The 27,429-nt window shown below is 51.5% G+C and overlaps 10 non-coding genes across 10 annotated transcripts; 2 read left to right on the top strand and 8 right to left on the bottom strand.

Annotated features, from left to right (window-relative positions):
• Positions 1-392: 392 nt before the first annotated feature.
• TRNAY-GUA (transfer RNA tyrosine (anticodon GUA)) lies at positions 393-480 on the bottom strand. Its single transcript is given in 2 exon segments — positions 393-428; positions 444-480. It is a non-coding gene; the product is annotated as a tRNA-Tyr (tRNA).
• A 1,059-nt stretch (positions 481-1,539) lies between these two features.
• On the bottom strand, positions 1,540-1,627 carry TRNAY-GUA (transfer RNA tyrosine (anticodon GUA)). The gene is given in 2 exon segments: positions 1,540-1,575; positions 1,591-1,627. It is a non-coding gene; the product is annotated as a tRNA-Tyr (tRNA).
• Positions 1,628-4,220: 2,593 nt separating this feature from the next.
• TRNAY-GUA (transfer RNA tyrosine (anticodon GUA)) lies at positions 4,221-4,308 on the bottom strand. The gene is given in 2 exon segments: positions 4,221-4,256; positions 4,272-4,308. It is a non-coding gene; the product is annotated as a tRNA-Tyr (tRNA).
• Positions 4,309-7,094: 2,786 nt separating this feature from the next.
• TRNAY-GUA (transfer RNA tyrosine (anticodon GUA)) lies at positions 7,095-7,182 on the top strand. Its single transcript is given in 2 exon segments — positions 7,095-7,131; positions 7,147-7,182. It is a non-coding gene; the product is annotated as a tRNA-Tyr (tRNA).
• A 1,810-nt stretch (positions 7,183-8,992) lies between these two features.
• On the bottom strand, positions 8,993-9,080 carry TRNAY-GUA (transfer RNA tyrosine (anticodon GUA)). Its single transcript is given in 2 exon segments — positions 8,993-9,028; positions 9,044-9,080. It is a non-coding gene; the product is annotated as a tRNA-Tyr (tRNA).
• A 7,038-nt stretch (positions 9,081-16,118) lies between these two features.
• Positions 16,119-16,205, bottom strand: TRNAY-GUA (transfer RNA tyrosine (anticodon GUA)). The gene is given in 2 exon segments: positions 16,119-16,154; positions 16,169-16,205. It is a non-coding gene; the product is annotated as a tRNA-Tyr (tRNA).
• Positions 16,206-17,066: 861 nt separating this feature from the next.
• On the bottom strand, positions 17,067-17,154 carry TRNAY-GUA (transfer RNA tyrosine (anticodon GUA)). The gene is given in 2 exon segments: positions 17,067-17,102; positions 17,118-17,154. It is a non-coding gene; the product is annotated as a tRNA-Tyr (tRNA).
• A 594-nt stretch (positions 17,155-17,748) lies between these two features.
• On the top strand, positions 17,749-17,836 carry TRNAY-GUA (transfer RNA tyrosine (anticodon GUA)). The gene is given in 2 exon segments: positions 17,749-17,785; positions 17,801-17,836. It is a non-coding gene; the product is annotated as a tRNA-Tyr (tRNA).
• Positions 17,837-19,861: 2,025 nt separating this feature from the next.
• On the bottom strand, positions 19,862-19,949 carry TRNAY-GUA (transfer RNA tyrosine (anticodon GUA)). Its single transcript is given in 2 exon segments — positions 19,862-19,897; positions 19,913-19,949. It is a non-coding gene; the product is annotated as a tRNA-Tyr (tRNA).
• A 5,535-nt stretch (positions 19,950-25,484) lies between these two features.
• TRNAY-GUA (transfer RNA tyrosine (anticodon GUA)) lies at positions 25,485-25,572 on the bottom strand. The gene is given in 2 exon segments: positions 25,485-25,520; positions 25,536-25,572. It is a non-coding gene; the product is annotated as a tRNA-Tyr (tRNA).
• Between the last annotated feature and the right edge of the window lie 1,857 nt (positions 25,573-27,429).

The raw sequence follows: 27,429 nt of genomic DNA, 5'->3' as shown, positions 1-27,429 counted from the left end.
GCCACATGTCTCCGCAACTGGTAACAGACATGTTCAACGACTCAGTATAGTACGACCGAGAACTTCACAGGGGGAGACTGCATCTCGGCACAGCAGAGCAACCGCCCTTAAACGGCGGCTCCTAATCCTGCTCACGTACGCCTTTGTCATGTGTGTGCTCGCGGGCTGTTCGCAATGCTTGGTGAGGTCTCACATGGGATCGGAGGTGCCTAATTTAGGTACATGTGCTAATAGCTCCTTCGTGAATTTCCTTGTCAAGACCGGTCGATATCCGTTCAGCTATTCTTGCTACCGAAGCGCATAAATCACGGACATTTACTTCGGGCTACCTGATAAAACTTTGATGGGCAGCATGTAGCTCACGTCAAGGGTAAGGACAAGATTGGAAAACGTCCTCCGGGCCGGATTTGAACCAGCGACCTATGGATGCCTGTGCTTTCCCTCTACAGTCCACCGCTCTACCAACTGAGCTACCAGAGGCTGATGTGGCCCAACCGGTGTCAGAACGCGGCCCGAGCCGTGGCCTCACTAGCATCGCTGTTTCTCTTTCACACACCGAGGCCACTCCCACTCAATGGCAGTCAGCCTCATGGGTCTGACCCGTGCAAATGACTGAAATACGTATACCAAAAAAGTCAAACTAACATTAACGATGTCGGTGGTGTCACTTCTGAAAGCCAAGCGAGATAGTAAAAATGTGTAAGAAGGCTCCCTCTCCCTCATCTCTCAGATTTCCACGTGACGTCCAATTGTGAAACGGTAGCTACCTCTACACATAGTTTCACTACTTAGGTGCGTTCACTACGGCCCCCTGCTTCGGACAACTCGGACTTGCGGCTACCCCCACCAGCCCCCCCCCCCCCCCCCCCGACTCCTCACTGGTGACCAATGGGCGGACCCCATGACGCGGTGTCTGCTACCGAGTGAGGGTGGCCTCGGCGCGTACAAGTGAACCAGAAACTGCTAGTCTGGTCATTGGGCCCCCGTTTTCACATTGATTGAGCAGCTTCAGTCTCTAGTAGCTTAGGTGGTGGAGCGGTTGACCGTAAAGGGAAGATCCAGGCATCCACAGGTAACCTGGTTCAAATCCGGCCAGGACGATGTTTTGTACTGATGCAGTGTGTACCATTTAGAATGATCCCCTTTATTCGACATTGTTTGTCTGCCCTTAATCTTAACTACGGCTGTTTTATGGCATCTGTCGAGGTGACCCTACCCCACCTACCCTACCCTACCGCGAACGTTCCATCCTTCGCAAGCCGGCGGCACCCTTGCAAGGGGGTGGCAGAGGGAAAGAAACGACATGGAGCTGATGGAACAGAAATGATACGTGCAAAATCCTCGCTGAAACACTTCATTGGTGAGCGCTGCTGAGCTGTTGCCGCCTCATGCTGTTCCCAACTCACACGCTTGTCTCCAAAACATAATTCAGTGCCTCTTGGTAAGCAACGACACGTCACCGGGAATACTAACCGCACCCGACGCTCCAGGTGAGGGGGTTGGTTGGCATCCAGGAAAAGAGATACACAAGATAAAACGTCCTCCGGGCCGGATTTGAACCAGCGACCTATGGATGCCTATGCTTTTCCTCTACAGTCCACCGCTCTACCAACTGAGCTACCAGAGGATAAAAACGTCCATTGCAGACAGCTGAACGGCCCCGTCCAATCGGGGCGCCCCCACCCCCTCCCCTCCACACTACTTCCTTGCCCGCACGGCCCAGACTTGGTGGGCTTTTGCGGGTCAAAAATGTTTGCAGGCAAATCAATGTATTTATTGCTATTCCTTTGGTTTTAAAATCCCCCAAAACCAGCGTGCGCTGCCAGACACAGAAAAATCATGAAACAATTCTTTCCTTTTGGCAGCAAGAGTACCAATGACAGAAAACCATGGCAGATCTAACACACCAGTAAAAGAGGTTACACATATTGAACAGCTTTAGGAAAACATTTCACTACAACAAAACAAGACTAACAACCAAATTTTGAAAGCTATGACCTGATTCCATCGAGCAGCAGTAAGGGGGCTCGTTAAATTAAATACAGCTATACATTGCTCTTGGCTGTTGTGAGGGTGTGGTACACTCAGCCTCTCTTGAGTTACACAAATACCATACCCCACAAATCACAATCAGCATCCATAATTAGCGAAATGCGTGGGGAAACTGCCAGCCTTTCATTGTCCTAGCCTCACTCACTTGCCAATACAGGCAGGCACTTACTGGCGTATCAAACGCGCAACAATCATGGAAACTAAAGAAGCGGTAGCATAGCTTGTTCCTCTTTGTCTGCGGAACGTGCAATTCGTGACCTCGACTACAGAGGACTTTCACAGTACGGTTTTCCTTACGACGATTGTTACTTCTCAACATTCTTTTTTTAACAACGGCTTTCGTTCCGTCTCATTTGCCCATTTTTCTAATATTGTGTCTGCATGCAGTTCCGCGGGGAAAAAGTCACCTCAACATATGACGTCCATAAGGCATTCCATGACTATCGAAAGTTATTGTCTGCAGGCTTTCTGTACTGTAAAAAGCGTTGATTGTCTTCATAGGAGTTTGCCTGCCCGATACATCCACTTGTTACGGTTTTATGGCATAGCTAAATGTGCATGCTGCCACTGGAGGGCCAAATATTCACCGATAAAAACGTTCTTGTCATCCCTTTTCCACGTGCCTATCAGGCAGCGTAAGACACACTACACGGCGATGGTTCTGGGCAGAAACATGGATGGTAGGAAGAGAGAAAGTGGATCATTTCAAAGCTACCATGCGGTTTTTATGTGGTATGGTTGTACGATGCATGCAGGTAAGGACAGTAAACGCCATATAAGAGACTGACTCTGCATCTCCAATAAGATATTTCACATTCGTGGCAATTGTGACGCAGTAGATAATAACTGAGCTTATGTGGCATGTATATTGTGACGAAATACAACTTCCCATGCCTTGAAAAATATAGTAATTTTAGTGCATAACTATCAGTAGATGCATGCTTTTTTGGAAGAAATGGCCTATGATCTATTGAGATGAGGTAAAAGGGTCAAATCTTAGGTGAAATGACAAAATGCATGTTGCAATTAATTACCTCTGGCGGGCTGATGTCAGATTAGCATCGTAGCAAAGCGGGCTTTTGCGGCCTCGATCACAAGCTAGGCAGCACAAGCTAGGCTGCGGCCTAATTTTTTGGAGCAAGTTGCGTCTCGAGTACAGTTGTTTACGTGCGGCGAGCTCCCTCGTCAATTTCCTTGTGAAAACCGGTCGACATGCTATTGTCGGTACTAATAAGCATTCATCACGTTCACTGGCCTCCGGCTACGCCAACATGACGCTTCGCTCACGAACTTCGACTGCCGACTGGTGCCCAATGGATGGTCCCCATGAGGCGTTGCCAGCAACCAAATCGGGGTAGCCTGGGCATGTAAGAGTAAAGCGGAAATGCCTTATCAAACCGCTTGGGCCTCGTTCTGGCATTGATTGCCACATGTCAGCCTCTGGTAGCTCAGTTGGTACAGCGGTGGATTGTAGGGGGAATGCACAGGCATCCATAGGTCGCTGGTTCAAATCCGGCCCGGAGGACGTTTTCAAATGACGCGGCGTTTGCCGCTACTGACACAAGTGCTCATTTTCATCAGCACCTGTGCGAGTGCAACGTCATGAGTCAAATCAGTCATGAGCACCAGACGCACAAGGGTTAACGCGTTTGCGTTAACCATTGCGCGTTTGGGAAACCAGAGGTACAGGGTTCGATTCCCCGCGGTGCCCACTCTTCCTGCCAGGGTGAGAGGCCGGCGACGCCATATAGGTTCAGCAGCCGAGTGCGTCGTAAAGCCCCAATGACACACGCGTGTCATTCGGGCGTCGTAAATCCCGAATCCTGAAACCTGTGCTGGGGCGTCCCGAGACGGCCTTTCGCAAACTTTCCGTGTCATGGACGACGGCAGCGCGCCAAGAGGCGGGTGGTGGACGGAAGCGGCCCTAAGCAGACAGCCTGAGCAGACAAGATGCTTGCAAAACCCCTTTTTGAGGCACCGCTTTGGTGAAAAGGTGAGATGCTATGCACCCAATGTCCTGCCTCATGCGTATGGTTGGTTTCAAAATAGAACTTGGCGCACCTTGGAAAGCAGCACTTTTCAGGATTACATGTTGGCCCACCTGGCAGAAAATCCGATGCGCGGTGTGTGACTGAAGTCCAGAGTGAGGAGGTCCAGAAGTTAAAACGTCCTCCGGGCCGGATTTGAACCAGCGACCTATGGATGCCTGTGCTTTCCCTCTACAGTCCACCGCTCTACCAACTGAGCTACCAGAGGATAAAAGCGCCCGCTGCGGACAGCTGAATGGCCCCGCCCAATCGGGGTGCCCCCCACCACCTCCCCTCCACACTTCTTCCTTGTCCGCAGTCAGCGGCCGTCGCTCGAAGAGTCAACAACTGCAGACGAAATTGTCCGACCAAGAACTGTGATCATTCGAAAGCTCCACAACGTCTCAACAAGAAAGTATTATGCCGCCGAAATACACATTTGCAGACTGACACGTAGCAGAGCACAACACCATTATCGGCTGCTGTCACATCCAGCGCCCCAGTTACACTACTGCATGTGTTGCACATGTAATGGCTAATCCACGGAAACCAGCACCCATACGATGTTTGTCTCTTGTGTGGAGGCCGGACGAAAATTCAATCGGTTTGCGGCTACCCTTTGATTCGAATAGACAAGACCGATATATGGTCAAACGACGTCCCATCGTCAGTCGAGATGGCCAGCAAGCATGAACCATACAATGGATCTCTTAATGTATGTTCTCTCCCAACCGAACTACGAAACGGCAGACACGAAGTGTCACTTGGACACTCACCCTGAATTTTCATTACGAGACATTCGTTAAACTAGGCAGCATCATCGTCTTGCCAATGCTATGACCGCCAATAACTGACATAACCAGCATGCAACAGTTCGTGAAAGAATGCGCCACATGTCTCCGCGGCCGGTCCCCAGAATGTTCACCGATACAGTATAGCACACCCGAGAACTTCACTGGGGAGACTGCATCTCGCCACAGCACAGCAACCACCGTTAAGCGGCGGCTAATAATACCGCTCACATATGCCTTCCACCCATGTGTTCGCTCGCGGGCCGTTTGCAATGTTTTGTGTGGTCTCACATGGCATCGGAGATGTATGATATACGTGCATATTAGAGACCCAACCTTTCAGTCCTCTAGCCCGCAAATTTCTGGCCCGCAAGAACCCGCGGGTTTTTGGCTGGGTCATGGGCCAGACTTGGCGGGCTTTTGCGGGTCAAAAGTGTTTGCAGGCAAAGGAATGTATTTGTTGTCATTCCTTCGGTTTTAAAAGCACCTAAAACCAGCGTGCGCTGCCAAACACAGAAAGATCATGAAACAATTCTTCACTTTTTTGCAGCAAGAGTACCAGTGACAGAAACCCATGGCAGATATAACACACCAGTAAAAGAGGCTGCATATATTGTACAGTTTAGGGAAACATTTCACTACAACAAATCAAGAACACTCAAATTTTCAAAACTATGGCCTGACTTCATCGAGCAGCAGCAAGGTGGCTCCTTAAATTAAATACAGCTATACATTGCTCTTGGCTGTTGTTGTGAGGGCGTGGTACACTCAGCCTCCATTGAGTTACACCAACACCATACCTCACATATCACAATCAGCATCCATAATTTTCGAAATGCGGGGGTAACTGTGAGTCTTTCATTGTCCTAGCTTCACTTACTTGTCCATACAGTCAGCACCTACTGGCGTATCAAACGCGCAACAATCGTCGAAACTAAAAAAAAATGGTAGCATAACTTGTTCCTCTACGTCTGTGGAAGGTGCACTCCGTGACCTCGACTACCGAGGACTTCCGCAGTGCGGTTTTCCGTTACTGCGATCATTACTATTTCTCAACATTTTTTTTTTCACAACGGGTTTCGTTCAGTCTGATTTGTCCATGTTTTCCAACATTGTATCTGCATGCAGTTTTGCGGGTAAAAAATCACCTCAACATGTGACGTTCAAGAGGCATTCCATAAGTATCGAAAGTTATTGTCTGCAGGCTTTCTATACCGTAAAAAGCATTCCTGGAAATTATCTTTAAAAATTGTGATTGTCTTCATAGAAGTTTGTCTGCCCATTACATCCATATAATACGGTTTTATGCCAGAGCTAAATGTGCATGATGCCACTGGAGGGGCAAATATTCGCCGACAAAATGTTCTTGCCATCCTTCTTCTTCCACGTGCCTGTCAGGCAGCGTAAGACAAACTACACGGCGATGGTTCTGGGCAAAAACATGGATGGTAGTAAGAGAGAAAAGTGGATCATTTCAAAGCTACCATGCGGCTTTTATGTGGTATGGTTGCACGATGAATCCAGTTAAGGCCAGTAAACAACACTTAAGAGGCTGACTCGTTTCTCCAATGAGAGATTTCACATTCGTGGCAACTGTGACGCAGTCGAACAATAACTGAGCTCATGTGGCATGTGGCATGTATGTTGTGATGAAATGACACTTTCCATGCCTTGAAGCATCTAGTATTTTTTACTCTTTTTAGTGCACAGCTATCAGTTGACTCATGCGTTTTTGGAAGAAATAGCCTATGGTCTATTGAGATGAAGTAGAAGGCTGAAATCTTAAGGTGAAATGATAAAATCCATGTTGCAATTAATTACCTCTGGCGGGCTAATGGCGAATTAGCATTGTAGCAGAGTGGGCTTTTGCGGGCTGGATCACAAGCTAGGCAGCACAAGCTAGATTGCGGCCTGATATTTTGGAGCGAGACGCGTCTTGAGTACAGTTGTTTACTAGCGGTGAGCTTCCTCGTCAACTTCCTTGTGAAAACCGGTCGATATGCTATTGTCGGTATCACTAAGCATTCATCACGTTCATTTGCTTCGGGCCATGCCAACATGACGCTTCGCTCACGAGCTTCGACTGCCAATTGGTGCCCAATGGGCGGTCCGCGTGATGCGCTGCCAGCAACCGAATCGGGGCAGCCTGGGCGTCTAAAAGTCAGGCGGAAATCCCTTATCGAACCGCTTGGGCCTCGTTCTGGCATTAATTGTCACATGCCAGCCTCTGGTAGCTCAGTTGGTAGAGCGGTGGACTGTAGTGGAAAAGCACAGGCATCCATAGGTCGCTGGTTCAAATCCGGCCCGGAGGACGTTTTCAAATGACGCGGCGTTTGCCGCTACTGACACAAGTGCTCAATTTCATGAGCACCTGTGCGAGTGCAACGTCATGAGTCAAATCAGTCATGAGCACCAGACGCACAAGGGTTAACGCGTCTGCGTTAACCATTGCGCGTCCGGGAAACCAGAGGTACAGGGTTCGATTCCCCGCGGTGCCCACTCTTCCTGCCAGGGTGAGAGGCACGCGACGCCATATAGCCTCAGCAGCTGAGTGCGTCGTAAAGCCACAATGACACACACATGCCATTCGGGCGTCCTAAATCCCGAATCCTGAAACATGTGCTGGCGCGTCCAGAGACGGCCTTCCGCAAACTTTCCATGTCATGGAAGACGGCAGCGCGCCAGGAAGCGGATGGTAGAGGGAAGCGCTCCGAAAGAAGGCAGCCTAAGCAGACAAGATGCTTGCAAAACCCTTTTTGACGCACCGCTTTGGTGAAAAGGTGAGATGTTGTGCACCCAATGTCCTTCCTCACGCGTGTGGTTGGTATCAAAATAGAACTTGGCGCACCTTGGAAAGCACCACCATTCAGGATTGCATGTTGGCCCACCTGGCAGAAACTCCGATGCGGCGGTATGTGACTGGAGTCCAGAGTGAGGAGATCCACAAGTTAAAACGTCCCTCCGGTCCGGATTTGAACCAGCGACCTATGGATGCCTGTTGCGCTTCCTCTACAGTCCACCACTCTACCAACTGAGCTACCAGAGGATGGAGTCCGTTGCAGATAACCGTCCGGCCCCGCCCAGTGAGGGGGGGGGGGGGACGGACCTCTTTCACACCACTGCACTGTCCGCAGTCACCGCCCGACGCAACCGCCAACAACAACCGCGGCCGAAATTACCGGATACAAAACTTTGACTATCACAAAGGTCTACAATTTTCCATAAAGCAGGATGAAGTTGCTGAAATGCACATATTCAGGCCTACATCAAGCCCACGATGACAGCCATTATCCACCGTCATCACACCAAGCGAGTAATTAACCCCCGGTACGTCTTGCACATGCAATAGCCTAGACATGGAAACAGGAACACATACTGTGATCGTCTCTTGCGTGCGGGTCGGAAGAAAAATGACTCAATACGCGGCCCACCTTTGACTACCAATAGACGAGTTCGATTTACCGTCGAGCCGCGTCCCGTTGTCAGTCGGGCTAGCCAAGAAGCATTAATGCCACTACCGATCTTCAGATGCCTATGCCCCCTGTCTACAGCATCCTGCTCTAGAAACTGGCCTACAGAACGGCTGACGAGGAATATCACATCGACCCTAACCCTGAATTTTCAACACTAAGGCATACATGGACTAGCTGAATCATCGCCTTCCCAATGCCACGACTGCCAATAACTGATGCCACCAGCATGTGGTAGCTCGTGGAAGGAGGCGCCACATGTCTCTGCAACTGGTAACAGACATGTTCAACGACTCAGTATAGTACAAACCGAGAACTTCACAGGGGGGAGACTGCATCTCGGCATAGCAGAGCAACCGCCCTAAACGGCGGCTAATACTCCTGCTCACATATGCCTTTCGGCGATGTGTGCGCTCGCGGGACTGTTCGCAATGCTTGGTGAGGTCTCAGATGGGATCGGAGATGCATGATTCAGGTACATATGTTTGTAGCTCCTGTGTTGATTTCCTTGTCAAGACCAGTCGATATTCGTTCAGCTATTCTTGCTACCAAAGCACATTAATCACGGACATTTACTTCGGGCTACCTGACAAAAGGCTTTGATGGCCTAGCATGTAGCTCACGTCCAGGGTATGGACAAGATTGCAAAACGTCCTCCGGGCCGGATTTGAACCAGCGACCTATGGATGCCTGTGCTTTCCCTCTACAGTCCACCGCTCTACCAACTGAGCTACCAGAGGCTGATACCCGCCCACGAGTGTCAGAACGCGGCCCAAGCCGTGGCCTCACTAGCATCGCTGTTTCACTTTCACACGCCGAGGCCACTCCCACTCAATCGCAGTCCGCCTCATGGGTCCTGACCCGTGAAAATCACTGAATAAGTATGCCATAAAAGTCAAACCAACATTAAAAATGTCGGTGGTGTCACTTCTGAAAGCCAAGCGAAATAGTAAAAATGTGTAGCAAAGCCCCCTCTCCCCATCTCTCGGATTTCCACGTGACGTCCAATTGTGACACGGTAGCTACGCCCCTCGTTTTCACATTGATTGAACAGCTTCAGCCTCTAGTAGCTTAGGTGGCGGAGCGGCTGACCGTAGAGGGAAGGCACAGGCATCCATCGCTGCCTGTGCCTTCACTGGTTCAAATCCAGCCAGGACGATGTTTTGACTGATGCAGTGTTTACCATTTAGAATAATCCCCTTTTTCGACATTGTTTGCCTGTCCTTAATCTTACTACCGGCTATTTATGGCGTTCGTCGAGGTGCCCCGACCCCACCTGCCGCGAACGTTCCATCCTTCGCAAGCCGGCGGCGCGCTTGAAAGGGGGTGGCAGAGAGAAAGAAACAACATGGAGCTGACGGTACAGAAATGATACGTGCAAAATCCTCGCTGACACACTTCATTGGTACGCGCTGCTGAGCTGTTCCCGTCTCATGCTGTTCCCAAATCACACGCTTGTCTCCAAAACATAAGTCAGTGCATCTTGGTAAGCAACAACACGTCACCGGGAATACTAACCACACCCGACACTCCAGGTGAGCGGACTGCCTGGCATCAAGGAAAAGAGAAACACAAGATAACATGTCCTCCGGGCCGGATTTGAACCAGCGACCTATGGATGCCCATGCTTTCCCTCTACAGTCCACCGCTCTAACCAACTGAGCTACCAGAGGATAAAAGCGTCCGTTGCAGAGAGCTGAACGGCCCCGCCCAATCGGGGCGCCCCCACCCCTCCCCTCCACACTTCTTCCTTGCCCGCAGTCAGCGGGCCGTCCATCGAAGAGTCAACAACTGCTGGCGAAATTGTTCGACCAAGAACCGTGATCATTCGAAAGCTCCACAACGTGTCAACAAGAAAGTATTATGCCGCTGACATGCATATTTGCAGACTACACGAAGCAGAGCATAACACCATTATCGGCTGTTGTCAAATGCAGCGCCCTCTTAAGCTACTGCACGTCTGGCACATGTAACACCTGAGCCACGGAAACCAGCACCCATACGATGTTCGTCTCTTGTGTGGAGGCCGGACGAAAAATCACTCGATGTGCGGCCACCCTTTGATTTGAATAGACAAGACCGATCTATGGTCGAACGACGTCTCATCGTCAGTCGAGATGGCTAGTAAGCAGGAACCATACAATGGATCTCTCAATGTGTGTTCCCTCCGAACCGGACACACGGCAGACAAGTGTCACTTGGACACTAACCCTGAATTTTCAGTGCGAGACATTCGTTACAACTAGGCTGCATCATCGCCCTGCCAACACTATGACTGCCAATAACTGACATAACCAGCATGCAACAGTTCGTGAAAGAATGCGCCACATGTCTCCGCAACTGGCCCGCAGAATGTTCGCCGGTGCAGTATCGCACCACCGAGAACTTCACCGGGGAGACTGCATCTCCGCACAGCACAGCAACCACCCTTAAACCGCGGCTAATACTACTGCTCACATATACCTTTCACCCATGCGTTCGCTCGCGCGCTGTTTGCAATGTTTAGTGTGGTCTCACATGGCATCGGAGATGTATGATATACGTCCATATTAGGGACCCAACCTTTCAGCCCTCTAGCCCGCAAATTCCTGGCCCGCAAGAACCCGCGGTTTTTTGGCTGGGCCATGGGCCAGACTTGGCGGGCTTTTGCGGGTCAAAAATGTTTGCAGGCAAGGGAATGTCTTTGTTGCTATTCCTTTGGTTTTAAAATCACCCAAACCCGGCGTGCGCTGCCAAACACAGACAAATCGAAACAATTCATTTTTTGCAGCAAGAGTACCTGTGACAGAAGACCTATGGCAGATGTAACACACCAGTAAAAGAGGTTGGCCTCGTTCTGGCATTCATTGCCGCATGTCAGCCTCTGGTAGCTCAGTTGGTGGGGCGGTGGACTGTAGAGGGAAAGCACAGGCATCCATAGGTCGCTGGTTCAAATCCGGCCCGGAGGACGTTTTCCAATCTTATCCTTGCCCTGGACGCGAGCTACATGCTGCCCATCAAAGCTCTTATCAGGCAGCCCGAAGCAAATGTCCGTGATTAATGCGTTTTGGTAGCAAGAATAACTGAACGAACATCGACTGGTCTTGACAAGGAAATTAATGGAGGAGCTAAAACATATGTACTTAAATCATGCACCTATCATCCCATGCGAGACCACACCAATCATTGCCACACCCAGACCACAGAGACCACACCCGCGAGCGCACCCATCGCCGAAAGGCATACGTGAGCAGGAATATTAGCCGCCGTTTAAGGGCGGATACTCTGATGTGCCGAGTTGCAGTCTCCCCCAGTGAAGTTTTTCGCTTGTACTTTACTGAGTTGCTGAACATGTCTGTTACTGGTTGCGGGACATGTGGCGTGTCCTTCCACGAGCTACCACATGCTGGTGGCATCAGTTAGTGGCAGTCGCAGCATTGGCAAGGCGGTGATTCAGCCTAGTCTATGCGTGCCTTAGTGTTGAAGATTCAGGTTAGTGTCGATGTGATGTTCTTCGTCAGCCGTTTTGTAGCCCAGTTTCTAGAGCAGGATGCTGTAGACAGGGAGCATAGGCATCTGAAGATCGGTAGTGGCATTACTGCTTCCTGGCTAGCCCGACTGACAACGGGACGCGGCGGCAAATCGAACTTGTCTGTTGGTAATCAAAGGTAGGCCGCGTATCGAGTCATTTTCTTTCTAACCCCGCATGCAGCATGTGTCATGTCCAGGCTATTGCATGTGCAGGACGTACCGGAGGTTAATTACGCGCCTGATGTGACAATGGTGGATAAAGGCGTCATGCTGGGCTTTATCTAGGCTTGAAAATGTGAATTTCGGCAGCATAATCCTGTTTTTATTGAAAACTGTAGACCTTTGTGATAGTCTTGTGAAAACTTTTTTATCAGGTAATTTTAGCCGCGGTTGTTGTTGACGGTTGCGTCGGCCGGTAGCTGTGGGCAGTGAAGTGGTGTGAAGGAGGTCCGTCCCCCCCCCCCCCCCCACCGCCCCACTGGGCGGGGCCGGGCGGTTAACTGCAACGGACCCCACCCTCTGGTAGCTCAGTTGGTAGAGCAGTGGACTGTAGAGGAAACAGGCATCCATAGGCCGGTGGTTCAAATCCGGCCCGGAGGACGTTTTGAACAGACTAAGCGTCCACTGTTTGGACACAGATACTCATTTCAATGTCATTCGTGCGCTGTGAGCCCTGAACAAAGTTGTCATCAGACCAATAACCAGCGTTGGGGGCGGACCAAGCCCGCCTCTCGCGAACTTCCCGTGTTTCGGAAGCCGAGGGGGCGCCCAAGAAGTGGGCGATACAGCAAATGAGCCCGGAGGAGCTAGCCTGAACAGAAACGATAATTGCAAAGCCCCTTTTGAAGCACCACATTGGTGAGCGCTGATAAGACGATGCGCACTCAATGCTGCTCCTCATCCCTGAGGTGGTTTCAAAACTGACTTCGGTACGCCTTGAAAGGCAGCATTAAGCAGGAGCACATGTTGACCGCCCCTGACAGAAACCTCGATGGTGCGGCATGTGACTCACGTCCAGGGCAAGAACAAAAATGTGAAACGTCCTCCGGGCCGGATTTGAACCACCGACCTATGGATGCCTGTGCTTTCCCTCTACAGTCCACCGCTCTACCATCTGAGCTACCAGAGGCTGACATGGGCAACCCGATGTCAGAACGAGGTCCGAACAGTGGCCTCACTAGATGCAGGGTTTCACTTCCAGACGTCGAGCCCACTCCTCTTGGTGGCAGACACTGTTCCATGAGTGCCACCCGTTGGTCACCAGTCGGGAGCCGGAGGGTCGTTGAAGTTAGTGGTCCGGATGGCCCGAAACAAATGGCTGAAATGGGTAACCCATAATAGTAAACCCCAGAGGAACGGAACCGGTAGTGCCAGTTATAAACGTCAAGCGGGAGGCTGAAAGGTACTGAGAAGCGTCCCCCACATCGATTTCCTTCGGGCTACCCGGACTTGTGCTACCCCCCTTGAGCCCCTGGCTTCCCGCTACTGACCAATGGGTAGAACCCATGCGGTGGTGCCTGCCATCGAGTGGGGGTGGCCTCGGCGCGTACAGGGCAACCGGAAACTGCTACTGAGGGTGTCCCGGGCCTCGTTCTGACAATGAGTGGCCCACGCCAGCCTCCGGTAGCTCAGTTAGTGGAGTGTGGACTGTAGAGGCACAAGCATCCATAGGTCTCTGGTTCAAATCCGGGAAAGAGGATGCTTTGTACTGAGGCGGTGTGTTTCGTTTCGAATGATCTCCTTTATTTCGATATTGTTTGTCTTTACTCTTAGCTAAGGCTATTTTACGTGCGCTTGTACAGGCGACCCGAGCCGACCTGCTGCCAACGTCCCATCCTTCGTAAGCCGGCGGCGCGTCTATAAGGGGATGCTAAAGGGAAAGAACCAACATGGGGGTGACAGAACAGACATAGTACGTGCAAAATCCTTGCTGAACCACGTGATTGGTAAGTGATGCTGAGACGCTGCAGCCCCACGCTATTCCCAAATCGTATGAAAACATAATTCAGTGCATCTTGGTAAGCAAACCACGTCGCCGCGAATACTACCTACATCTGATCCCCACGTGCGGAGATTGGCTAGCATCCAGGGGAAGGAAATATAGAAGGTAAATCCTAGACTGGAGTGTCAGGCGTGGTTAGCATGTGCGATGCCACAGTAGTCCTGACTCTCCTAGGTACGTCGAATCTTTGTGTTAGAAAGGATGGCGTGTTGAGAGCAACGCATCGACGCGACGTCTCCTTCTCCCACTATTGCAGTACTTCAGGAAAGAGATTATGAGGATCTCGTCCTTATTTTTTTCTTTTCCGTTGCAACCCATGCACTTTTCCTCTCTTGGCGCGCCGCCGACTTCCGAATCGCAGGGAGTTCGTGAGAGGTTGCGTTGGTACCATCCCAGCATAGGTTATTGGACTGTTACCAGCTGTGGCTCAAGATTCACGGCGCAAGGATGACAAAATGGAGCACACTGTCAGCAACATCAAACGCTGCGTCAGTTCAAAACGTCCTCCGGGCCGGATTTGAACCAGCGACCTATGGATACCTGTGTGTTTCCTCTACAGTCCACCGCTCTACTACCACTGAGGCTACCAGAGGATAAAAGCGTCCGTTACAGACAGCTGGCCGGCCCCACCTAATCCGGGTGTCTTCCGTCGATTCGTTCCTCATCCGTGTGGTTAGTTTCAAAACAAATTTCAATGCACGATGGGAAGCAGCATTGTGCAGGATTGCATGTTGACCACCCATGGCAAAAACTCTGATGCGCGGTATGTGACCCGAGTCTAGAGTAAGGAGACCGACCAGGTGAAACGTCCTCCGGGCCGGATTTGAACCAGCGACCTATGGATGCCTGCGTGTTTCCTCTACAGTCCACCGCTCTAACCAGCTGAGCTACACAGAGGGCGGAAGTGTCCGTTTGCCGACAGTCGCGCGGCCCCCCGCCCATGGGGAGCCCTTCACACCACTTCACTGTCCGCAGTCAGCGGCCGACGCAACCGCCAACAAACGCAGTCCAAATCACCGCACAAAAAATTGATTATCAAGGGCTTAACCTCTCCATCCCGGGATTATACCGCCGAAATGCACATTTTCAGGCAACGACAAAGCACAGGATAACACCATTAGCCACTGCTGTCAGCCGGCGCGCAATTAACCCACTGCACGTTGTGTACATGTAGCAGCCACGACATGGAAACCAGCAATCATACTGTTTGTTTGTCTCACGTGTGTGGGGTCGGAAGAATAATGACTGGATACGCGGCCGACCTTTGATTACCAATAGACGAGTTTCGATTTACCGTCAACCGCGTCCCGTCGTCAGTCACGATAGGCAGCCAGTATTAATGCCAGTTCCGATTTTCAAGATGCCTATTCTCTCTGTCTACAGTTTCCTGCTCTAGCAACTGGGCTACCAAATAGATGGCAATCACATCGACAATAACCCGAGCTTTAAACACCTACAAATCGATGGGCCAGGCTGAATGACCGCCTTGTCGATGCTATGGCTGGCAACAATTAACAAACCGCCAGCATGTGGCAGCTCGTGAAAGAAAGCGCCACATGTCTCCGCAGTTGGTACCCACGAATGCTCACCGGTGCAGCCGAGCACACCACGAAAACTTCACTGCGGAGACTGCATCTCGGCACACAGCAAGCCAACCGCCCTTAAACGGCGGCTAACACTCCTTATATATATGCCTTTCAGGCATGTGCACCTTCGCGGGCTGTTCGCAGTGTCTGGTGTGGTCTCACATGGGATGGGAGATGTAAGGTACAGGTGCATATGTTCAACACCCCCTCGTTTAATTTCCAAGTCGAAACCCGTCGATAGATGCGTCCAGCTATTGCCGCTAGCAAAGTGTATCTATTCCTACCATTACATCGAGCTACCCGGATACGGCAATAGAGACGAGAACGACAGCAAAAAAATATGCTCGCCGCAGTGCTAACATCTTGTCTGAATTACTCACTAAAACTCTTGACATCCCTTGATCTCATACAGTTTGAAATACGCAATATATCTATAAGTTATATACGGAGTGCTTTGGCTGCGCACAACGCCGTTACAACCCTAGATACAACTTAGGCTTCGACCACGTGATTCGGAGCTGAGGGTCGTTTGGTTTTCACTTCGCGTTTACACAACACGAATTCCCTGACTTCGGTTCAGACTTCGCCCGTACATGTTTCGAAGCCCCGTCTTGGGATTCGGGTTCGTGTCTTTCGCCAGAGCGACAACCATACATTTACGTCAACATCAAGCAGAAAAGTCCTCCGGGCCGGATTTGAACCAGCGACCTATGGATGCCTGCGCTTTCCTCTACAGTCCACCGCTCTACCAACTGAGCTACCAGAGGCTGAAATGGGCCACCCGATGTCAAAACGCGGCCCGAACGGGCCGCCTCACCACGCGCAGGGTTTTACTTTCACACGCCGAGGCCACTCCCACTCGATGGCGGACACCGTGAGGCCGGTCGATATGTTAATGTCGCTACCAATGCGCATTCATCACGAACATCCGCTTCAGATACACCAACACGAGGCTTCTCCCATGAGCTCCGAGCGCCAACTGGTGTCTAATGGGCGAGCACCATGAGGCGTTGCCATCAACCGAGTGGGACTAGCCTCAGCGGGTAGAAATAAACCAACAAATCGTTCATCAGACCGCTCGGGCCTCAATCTGACATTGAGTGGCCCACATTATCCTCTGGTAGCTCAGTTGGTAGAGCGGTGGACTGTAGAGGAAAAACACAGGCATCCATGTCGCTGGTTCAAATCCGGCCCGGAGGACGTTTTGGTTTGAGGAAGCGGGGAACGTTTTACTCTGATTGTTAACCCCATGTCGCTGCCATTGAATCACACACACGGCTCCGGTACATCCAGTGGCATTCGCCAAGGCGGCCAAGCCTTGGTCGCGCAGACCCCTCATTCTCGCACTGCTGGGAACCAGGGACACGCTTGGGAGGTGGTACCGAGAGAAACCATTCAGCGGGTTAACATCACATTAAATATGCTTGCACAGTCCTTTTTGAAACCACTCTGGGCGAGTGCTGGGGACACGTTACGCAAATGTCATTCAGGAATGTCTATTTTTCATACCCAAATCATTCGGCGCGCCGTGATGGCAGACCTGCGGCGCCGCACACGCTACCACAACCTTACGCTCCGTGCGCGGCGTGCTGTTATCGTCTAGGACATGGAGGTCATGAACTAAAACCTCCTCCGGGCCGGATTTGAACCAGCGACCTATGGATGCCTGTGCTTTCCCTCTACAGTCCACCGCTCTACCAACTGAGCTACCAGAGGCTGATATGGACCACCCGATGCCAAAACACGACCCGAACGGCGGGCCTCACCACACGCAAGGTTTTACTTTCACACGCCGAAAGCCACTCCCAGTCGATGGCAGACCGCCTTATGGGTCCCACCCGTTGGGTCACTAGTCGGGAATCGGAGACCGTTGATGTTAGCTGCAAGCCCAAATGGTCCCAAACAAATGGCTAAAAAACACGTACCCTATAATAGCCAAAACTACGCGGACCGAGGTTGGGTGGTGTTACCTGCAAACATCAACGAAAGGCTGGAATGCGTTAGGAACCACCTCCCCCCCCCCCCCCCCGCCACATCTCATCCTTCCACGCAACGTTTAATTGTGACATGGTCGCCCCCGTTATACGTAGCTCCATAACCAACGTGCATTCATTAGGTTACTCACCATCGGGCTACCGGGCTCGCGGATTCTCCACGGGATCCTGACCCCTCATTGTTCACCAATGAGTGAACCTGATGAAGCGGTGCCTGCCACAGAGCGGGGGAGGGTCTCTTGCGTGTAAAAATAGACCGGAAACTTGCCAGTGGGACCGTTCGGGGCCGCGTTTTGGCACCGGTGGTCTCTGTCAGCCTCTGGTAGCTCAGTTGGTAGAGCGGTGGACTGTAGAGGGAGAGCACAGGCATCCATAGGTCGCTGGTTCAAATCCGGCCCGGAGGACGTTTTGGATAAGCAGCGTGAAATCGTTTGCGTGCGACGATTATGCTCATTGGGTGCAATATGGCCACCCTTAATCTTAGCTGGCGGCAGGTAAACATCACTGAATTCATGCATTGGAGAACAGCGGCGGCTTTACGAAGGGTAAGCCACAGCCGTTTTTTTCCATCTCTGGTGTCCAATACGCATTTACCTTTAGCTTGTTGATCGCCCAGTATTGGACGTGAGCCACGGCACATCTGCAGCTTGCGGCCAGGCATGGTGAACATCCGCCGCGCCATGGTGGAGTAATATCGGATCATTATGCGTGTGTCATCTGGATTGTCAGGTATGGTTTGAATGTGCAACCGCGACGACGCGGGCTCTCCAGGGCGCGGCGAGCGTATGTATATGTGTGTGTATATGTATGTATGTGCGTGCGTGGCGTGCGTGCGTGCGTGCGTGCGTGCGTGTATGTGTGTATGTGTGTATATATGTGTGTGTATGTATATATGTATGTATGTATGTATGTATGTGTGGTATGTGTATTGTGTGCGTATGTATGTATGTATGTGTGCGTATGTATGGATGTATGTGTATGTACGTATGTATGCATGTATAAATGCACGTATGTATGTATGCAAATATAAAAAATGACTTCATGAACGAACGAACGGACGAACGAGAGAACCACGCTGGTAAGCCCTCTGTGCGACCACTTCTTAGTTAGGTTCCCGGCTTCCTGACAGCGCGATCTCGGAAAGCCTGTCAGAGGCCGATTTGGGCCCCCTGCCAGTCAACTAGATGCTAAATTGTCGTGGCTAGAGCCTAGACAGACACACAACGTCAAATGAACGTACAATATTGTCAGCAACGATGCACAATGCATCTGTCCCAAACGTACTCCGGGCCGGACTTGAACAGCGAGCTATGGACGCCTGTGCTCTCCCTCTACAGTCCACCGCTCCACCAACTGAGATGCCAGATGCTCATGTACACCTCTCAATGTAAACAACCGAACACGAAGCCGCCCGAAACACCCTCACTAGATGTTACCGGTATCCCGTCACCCCCCATTACACCATACCAGTTGTTTATGCCATGGCAACCTTGGCTGGGAACGGTCTCAAGGCGCGGGTTGTAGCTCATGTCCAACGTAAGGAGATCAACAACCTAAAACGTCCTCCAGGCCGGATTTGAATAGCGGCCTATGGATGCCTGTACCTTTCCTCTTCAGTCCACCGCTGTAACAACTGAGCTACCGGAAGCTAACGTTCGATAAAGACAGCCGGCCGGCGGCAGACCGATCTGAAACCACATGCTCAAATCTTACAATGTTGGACGAAGTAAACGTCAGCCCGCTGCCTTCAGCTGGCATCTAACTACCTTGCAGCACCCCACTCCACTCCCAGCTGTGCTGGTGCTTCAGGCACCAAGTCAGGTCAATCCTACCGAGTGGGAGTGGCCTTGCCGTGTAAAATGAACTTCTAGTGAGGGCGTTCGGGCCGCGTTTTGACGCTGAGTGGCCTGTATCAGCCTCTGGTAGCTCAGTTGGTAGAGCGGTGGACTGTAGAGGAAAGCACAGGCATCCATAGGTCGCTGGTTCAATCCGGCCCGGAGGACGTTTTGGTTTGAGGAAGCGGGGAACGTTTTTACTCTGATGTTAACCCCATGTCGCTGCCATTGAATCACACACACGGCTCCGTTACATCCAGGTGGCATTTGCCAAGGCGGGCCAAGCCTTGTCGCGCAGACCCCTCATTCTCGCACTGCTGGGAACCAAGGACACGCTTATGGAGGTGGTACCGAGAAAAACCATGTCAAACTGGTTAACATCACATTAAATATGCTTGCACAGACTTTTGAAACCACTCTGGCGAGTGCTGGGGACACGTTACGCAATGCCATTCAGGAATGTCTATTTTCACACCCAAATCATTCGGCGTACCTTGGACAGCAGATCCGCGGCGCCGCACACGCTTGCCACACCGACACTCCGTGCGCGGCGTGCTGTTATCGTCTAAGACAAGGAGGTCATAAACTAAAACGTCCTCCGGGCCGGATTTGAACCAGCGACCTATGGATGCCTGCGCCCTTCCTCTACAGTCCACCGCTCTACCAACTGAGCTACCAGAGGCTGGCATGGACCACCCGGCGCCAAAAACGCGGCCCGAGCGGCGGCCTCAACACCCGCGAGGTTTTACTTCACACGCCGAAGCCACTCCCAGTCGATGGCAAGAATGTCTCATGGGTCCCACCCGTTGGTCACTAGTCAGGAATCGGAGACCGTTGATGCTAGTTGCAAGTCCGAATGGCTAAAATATGTACCCCGTAACAGTCAAAACTAAGCGGACCGGGGTCGGTGGTGTTACCTGCAAACATCAAGCGAAAGGCTGAAATGTGCTACGAAAACACCCCCACCCGCCACATCTCATCCTTCCACGCAACGTTCAATTGTGACACAGTTCGCCACGTTTGTACCTACCTCCATAACCAACGCGCATTCATTAGGTCACTCCCATTGGGGCTAACACCCGGGCTTGCGGATTCTCCCACGGGATCTTGACCCCTCATTGTTCAGCAATGAGCGAACCTTATGAGGCGGTGTCTGCCACAAGGAGGGAGGGGGGGGGGGGGGGGGGGGTGGAGGGTCTCTGCGTGTAAAAACGACCGGAAACTGCCAGCGGGGGCCGTTCGGGCCGCGTTTTGGCACCGGGTGGTCCATGTCAGCCTCTGGTAGCTCGTTGGTAGAGCGGTGGACTGTAGAGGCAAAGCACAGGCATCCATAGGTCGCTGGTTCAAAATCCGGCCCGGAGGATGTTTGGATAGGCATCGTTTGCGACGATTATGCAATATGGTCCACCCTTAATCTTAGGCTACGGCAGGTACGCATCTAGTGCCTGTAGGGTAGACCCAAATCGACGCATCTGGAAAGGAGCTGGTCCGTCATCGCGCAGGTCAGTCATCAGGGAGCGTACCTAAGGAGGCGTCGCGTAGAGGGATTGTATACCAGTGTGAAGCTGAGGCGATGTGTTTGGAAACAATGAAAACAGCACTGTTCTTCAGGCGTCACGAGAAGCAAAAAAAGGAAGTTGACGCCCTTGGAGAGCAGTGTCATTCCGCATCTCACCCACTACCCACACCCCTCACTTCAGGTCAGTACACCATGGCACGGCGCTTGCTAACCTTGCATGGGAACGAGCGTAAGGCGAGGATTGTGACCCACGCCCAACGTAAGGAGATCAATGCCGGCAGATGACGCCGATTTTGAGAAGTCGAGCCGCAACTGTTGCGACAAAAATCACCATGCAAAAGCGGAGCCAATTGAAGTTCCATGAAGATGAAGCCTGAGCCATAGCTCGAGGAAAATACAGAGGGATAGGAGTCGAAGCTGAATTCAATGCATTGCAGACAACGGCGGCTTTACGAAGGGTAAGCGGCAGCCGGTTTTTCCATCTCTGGTGTCAATATAGATTTACCTTTAGCTTGTTGATCGCCCAGTATTGGACGTGAGCCACGGCACATCTGCAGCTTGCGGCCAGGCATGGTGAACATCCGCCGCGCCATGGTGGAGTAATATCGGATCAATGTGTCATCTGCGTGCGTGTGTCATCTGGATTGTCAGGTATGGTTTGAATGTGCAACGCGACGATGCTGCTCTCCAGGGTGCGGCGAGCGTATATATGTGTGCATGTATGTATGCATGTATGTATGTATTTATGTGTTATGTATTATGCATGCATGTATGTATGTATGTATGTATGTGTGCATGTATGTATGTATGTATGTATGTATGTATGTATGTATGTAATGTATGTATGTATGTATGTATGTATGTATGTATGCATGCATGTATGTATGTAAAAACCGGGCGGCAAACCTCAGGACCAATAAAAAACTGACGACAAACCGGATAACTTACTGTCTAAGCACGTGTGTACATGCCAACCCAGAAGACGAGAACGACACTCGAAAAAATCGGGTTCTCCGCACTGTTAACATCTTGTCTGAATCACTAACCAAAACTCTTGACATTCCCTGATCTCATAGTTTTATAATACACAATATATATATATATATATATATATATATATATATATATGTACGGAAGTGTCTTTGGCCGCGCACAACAGCCGTTACACCCTAGACACAGCTTAGGCTTCGGCCACGTGATTCGGAGCTGATGGTGGTTTGGCTTTCACCTCGCCTTTACACAGCATGAATTCCCTGACTTCGGCCTCACACTTCGCCCGTACATGTTTCGAAGCCCCCGTCTTGGGATTCGGATTCGTGTCTTTTGCCGGAGCGACACCATACATTTACATCGACACCAAGACCAAAGGTCCTCCGGGCCGGATTTGAACCAGCGACCTATGGATGCCTGCGCTCTTCCTCTACAGTCCACCGCTCTACCAACTGAGCTAACCAGATGCTGACAGCACTAAGTACAGACTGTCGGAGGGAACGGCCAGTGGGTTCGGGCGGGGTGGGGTTGGGTGGAGTAGGGTGCGGTGAGGCTAAGGGTAATCTCAAGGTGGAGTAACCACACTTTCCCCGTCTCAGTCGCGCAGTGAGCGACTGACGTTCGTACAGGAACATTGTACCTCAGTCAGGACACTTGTTCTCCTGCCTGTCCTGGCACGAAAACAGCGTGCCAGCGGCCGTATTCGGTGGAGGACCGGCGGGGACAATACTGAGGTGCGCTGCTTCGACACCGGGTCAGGAGAAACCGTGTCTGGTACTGGAGCCAGGCGGAAGAGCTTGCGGTGACTCCTGAGGGGGGCAGCATCCGACCGTCGGCTAAATGAGGGCCACGCATGGAAACCCATCACAGAACATCCTAGGTCGGGGTAGTCGGAACATCTAATTCCAGGGCACCTGTTCCTCTTTTGTCGCCTGTCGCCTGTCGCTTGGCTGCAAGGTCGCACACGCCACCTGCTCAAGAGAACTGACTATATTATCAGACGACCGACCAGAGCTGTCCTCGGGCGTTGACCAGGCGTTGACCCCCCGGCCATGTGCGCCGGCGGGCTCGGGCCCGGCGGCGGAACACGAGGTACCGAGCCGGACAAGTCGACTATGGAATTCGTGCCGAGATACACAACAGAATGTGGGGATGGGACGTGGACATTCTGCCACTAGAAATACAGCACGTTGGGATAGCCAAACAACGACTACGCCTGGCATTGCACAGAGTGAGCATAGGACCTGTTTGTTAACACACTGGAATTAAAAAGATGGGATCGAATACAAAATCACCTGTTACATGCCATGTTGACCATCAAATTTTCAAAACTGGGATACGGAGGCGCTCCACCAGTAACTTAGCAGTTATGTATTAAAGTGCAACATCGAATGAACAAAGCAAGTGCACGGATTGTTGCCATAAATTTGCAGGCCATGACCACACGGCTCCAATACATATTCCAGAGTTGACCGACTCCACGCGATCTCAGAAAAGCCGGATAAAACGTCGATTGCAGGTGCATTTGTAATGATTTTGGGGTGGGCGGTCCAAAACACCAGGAACTGACCTTGCCGCCTTACCCAGAAATTCAGCCCATGAAGTTTGTGACAGGATTCTATGTCACTCCTTCAACAGGCCAGTAACAACCGCTGCTGAGTAAACCCGCCCACCTACCTACATCGCGAAACGGTCCTCCGGGCCGGATTTGAACCAGCGACCTATGGATGCCTGCGCTTTTCCTCTACATTCCACCGCTCTAACCAACTGAGCTACCAGAGGCTGACATGGACCACCCGATGTGAAAACGCGGCCCGAGCGGCGGCCTCACCACACGCAGGGTTTTACTTTCACACGCCGAGGCCACTCCCACTCGATGGCGGGACACCGTGAGGCCGGTCAATATGTTAATGTCGCTACCAATGCGCATTCATCAACGAACATCCGCTTCAGAGACAACCAACATGAGGCTTCTCTCCAGCGGGTTCCGAAGTGCCATACCATTCTGGTACTTGATGGGTGAGCACCATGAGGCGTTGCCGTCAACCGAGTGGGGGGTAGCCTCAGCGGGTAGAATAAACCAAAAATCTTCAGAATCAGACCGCTCGGGCCTCTATCTGACGTTGAGTGGCCCACATTATCGTTTGACTCCTGACTCCTCATTGGTCACCAATGAGTGAACCTAATGAGGCGGTGCCTGCCACAAAGGGGGAGGGTCTCTTGCATGTAAAAACAGACCGGAAACTGCCAGTGGCGCCGTTCGTGCCGCGTTTTGGCGCCGGGTGGTCCATGTCAGCCTCTGGTAGCTCATTGGTAGAGCGGTGGACTGTAGAGGAAAAGCGACAGCATCCATAGGTCGCTGGTTCAAATCCGGCCCGGAGAACGTTTTGGGGCAGATGCATGAGCGCATCGTTGCGGGAAATAATGTTCATTTGAGGTACTTATCAACCTGAATAACAGCCATGACAATTCCACTGTTTGTGTCCTTGTTTCCTGTCGGGGAGGAACAAACCAGGCCTCTCGCAGATTATCCGTCCTCCCGCTTTCGAAAGCCGGGGGCGTACCTAGAATGGGTCCCACAGAGGGATAACCAGCGGGTGCGAACAGAACAGTGTTAAAAACGTTTATTTCACATAAGCGCTTTTCTTCAAACGTGGCTGTCACAAAGAAAAATAATCCGACCCGCCTTGGAGAGTAGCGCCATTCCACCACCTGTGCTCAAGCCACACCTGTACTTGCAGGTCCATGTGCCATGGCGCAGAGCATGTGAACCTGGCCTGGGAAACGGTCTCAAGGCGCGGGTTGTGGCTCATGTCTAACGTAAGGAGAATCAACAACCTAAAACGTTCTCCAGGCCGGATTTGGACAAGCAACCTATGGATGCCTGTACCTCTCCTCTTCAGCCCACCGCTGTAACAACTGAGCTACCGGAAGCTAACAGCGTTCGATAAAGACAGCCGGCCGGCGCCGACCGATCTGAAACCACGTGCTCAAATCTTACAATACTGGACGAAGTAAACGTCAGCCCGCTGCCTTCAGCTGGCATCTAACTACCTTGCAGCACCCACTCCAACCCCAGCTGTGCTGGTGCTTCAGGCACAGTCAGGTCAATCCTACCGAGTGGGAGTGGCCTTGCCGTGTAAAATGAACTTCTAGTGAGGGCGTTCGGGCCGCGTTTTGACACTGAATGGCCTGTACCAGCCTCTGGTAGTTCAGTTGGTAGGCGGTGGACTGTAGAGGAAAAGCACAGGCATCATAGGTCGCTGGTTCAAATCCGGCCCGGAGGACGTTTTGATTTGAGGAAGCGGGCATCGTTTTACTCTGATGTTAACCCCATGTCGCGCCATTGAATCGCACACACGGCTCCGGTACATCCAGTGGCATTTGCCAAGGCGGCCAAGCCTAGGTCGCGCAGACCCCTCATTCTCGCACTGCTGGGAAACCAGGGACACGCTTAGGATGTGGTACGAGAGAAACCATTCAACGGGTTAACATCACATTAAACATGCTTGCACAGCCTTTTGAAACCACTCTGGCGAGTGCTGGGGACACGTTACGCAATTGCCATTCAGGAATGTCTATTTTTCACGCCCAAATCATTCGGCGCGCCGTGGATGGCAGACCTGCGGCGCCGCACACACTTACCACACCTTACGCTCCGTGCGCAGCGTGCTGTTATCGTCTAGGACAAGGTCATAAACTAAAACCTCCTCCGGGCCGGATTTGAACCAGCGACCTATGGATGCCTGTGCTTTTCCTCTACAGTCCACCGCTCTACCAACTGAGCTACCAGAGGCTGACATGGACAACCCGGCGTCAAAACGCGGCCCGAGCGGCGGCCTCACCACACGCAAGGTTTTACTTTCACAGCCGAAGCCATCCCGGTCGATGGCAGACCGCCTCAAGGGTCCCACCCGTTGGTCACTAGTCGGGAATCGGAGACCGTTGATGTTAGTTGCAAGCCCAAATGGTCCCAAACAAATGGCTAAAACACGTACCCTATAATAGCCAAAACTAAGCGGACCGAGGTCGGTGGTGTTACCTGCAAACATCAAGCGAAAGGCTGAAATGTTAGGAAACCCCACCCGCCACATCTCATCCTTCCACGCAACGTTCAATTGTGACACGGTCGCCACGTTCATACCTAGCTCCATAACCAACGTGCATTCATTAGGTCACTCCCATCGGGCTACCCGGGCTTGCGGATTCTCTCACGGGATTCCTGACCCCTCATTGCCCACCAATGAGCGAACCTTATGAGGCGGTGTCTGCCACAGAGGAGGGGGGGGGGGGGGGTAGGGTCTCTGCGTGTAAAAACAGACAGGAAACTGCCAGTGGGGCCGTTCGGGCCGCGTTTTGGCACCAGGTGGTCCATGTCAGCCTCTGGTAGCTCAGTTGGTAGAGCGGTGGACTGTACAGGCAAAGCACAGGCATCCATAGGTCGCTGGTTCAAATCCGGCCCGGAGGATGTTTTGGATAGGCATCGTTTGCGACGATTATGCAATATGTCCACCCTTAATCTTAGCTACGGCAGGTACGCATCTGGTTGCCTGTAGGGTAGGCCCAAATCGACCACTGTGTTTGAGCTGAGCAATGAGTTTGGAAAAATGAAAACAGCACTGTTCTTCAGGCGTGATTGTCACGAAAAGCAAAAAAGGAATTTGACGCCCTTGGAGAGCAGTGTCATTCCGTCATCTCACCCACTACCCACACCCTCACTTCAGGTCAGTACACCATGGCACGGCGCTTGCTAACCTTGCATGGGAACGAGCGCAAGGCGAGGATTGTGACCATGCCCAACGTAAGGAGATCAATGCCGGCAGCGACGCCGATTTTGAGAAGTCGAGCCGCAACTGCTGTGACAAATCACCATGCAAAGCGGAGCCATTGAAGTTTCCATGGAGATTAAGCCTGAGCCATAGCTCAAGGAAAATACCAGAGGGATAGGAGTCGAAGCTGAATTCAATGCATTGGGGACAACGGCGGCTTTACGAAGGGTAAGCCACAGCCGTTTTTTCCGTCTCTGGTGTCAATATAGATTTACATTAGCTCGTTGATCGCCTAGTACTGGACGTGAGCCACGGCACATCTGGAGCTTGCGGCCAGGCATGGTGAGCATCCGCCGCGCCATGGCGGATAATACCGGGTCATTATGCGTGTGTCATATGGATTGTCAGGTATGGTTTCAATGTGCGGTGCCACGATACTGCTCTCCAGGGTGCGACAAGTGTATGTGTGTGTGTGTGTGTGTGTGTGTGTGTGTGTGTGTGTGTGTGTGTGTGTGTGTGTGTGTGTGTGTGTGTGTGTGTGTGTGTGTGTGTGTGTGTGTGTGTGTGTGTGTGTGTGTGTGTGTGTGTGTGTGTGTGTGTGTGTATGTATGTATGTGTATGTATGTGTATGTGTATGTATGTATGTATGTATGTATGTATGTATATATATATATATATATATATATATATATATATATATATATATATATGTATGTATGCATGTGTGTATGCATGTATGTATATATGTATATGTATGTTGTGATGCATGTATGTATGTATGTATGTATGTATGTATGTGTGCGTATGTATGTATGTGTGTAATGTATGTAGTGTATACATGTGCGTGTATGTATGCATGTATGTATGTATGCATGTATGTATGT

This window comes from Pollicipes pollicipes, unplaced genomic scaffold, assembly GCF_011947565.3.
Source record: "Pollicipes pollicipes isolate AB1234 unplaced genomic scaffold, Ppol_2.1 Scaffold_7253;HRSCAF=8739_pilon_pilon_pilon, whole genome shotgun sequence".
Taxonomy (NCBI): domain Eukaryota; kingdom Metazoa; phylum Arthropoda; class Thecostraca; order Pollicipedomorpha; family Pollicipedidae; genus Pollicipes; species Pollicipes pollicipes.
This window is presented reverse-complemented; position numbering and strand designations above follow the sequence as displayed.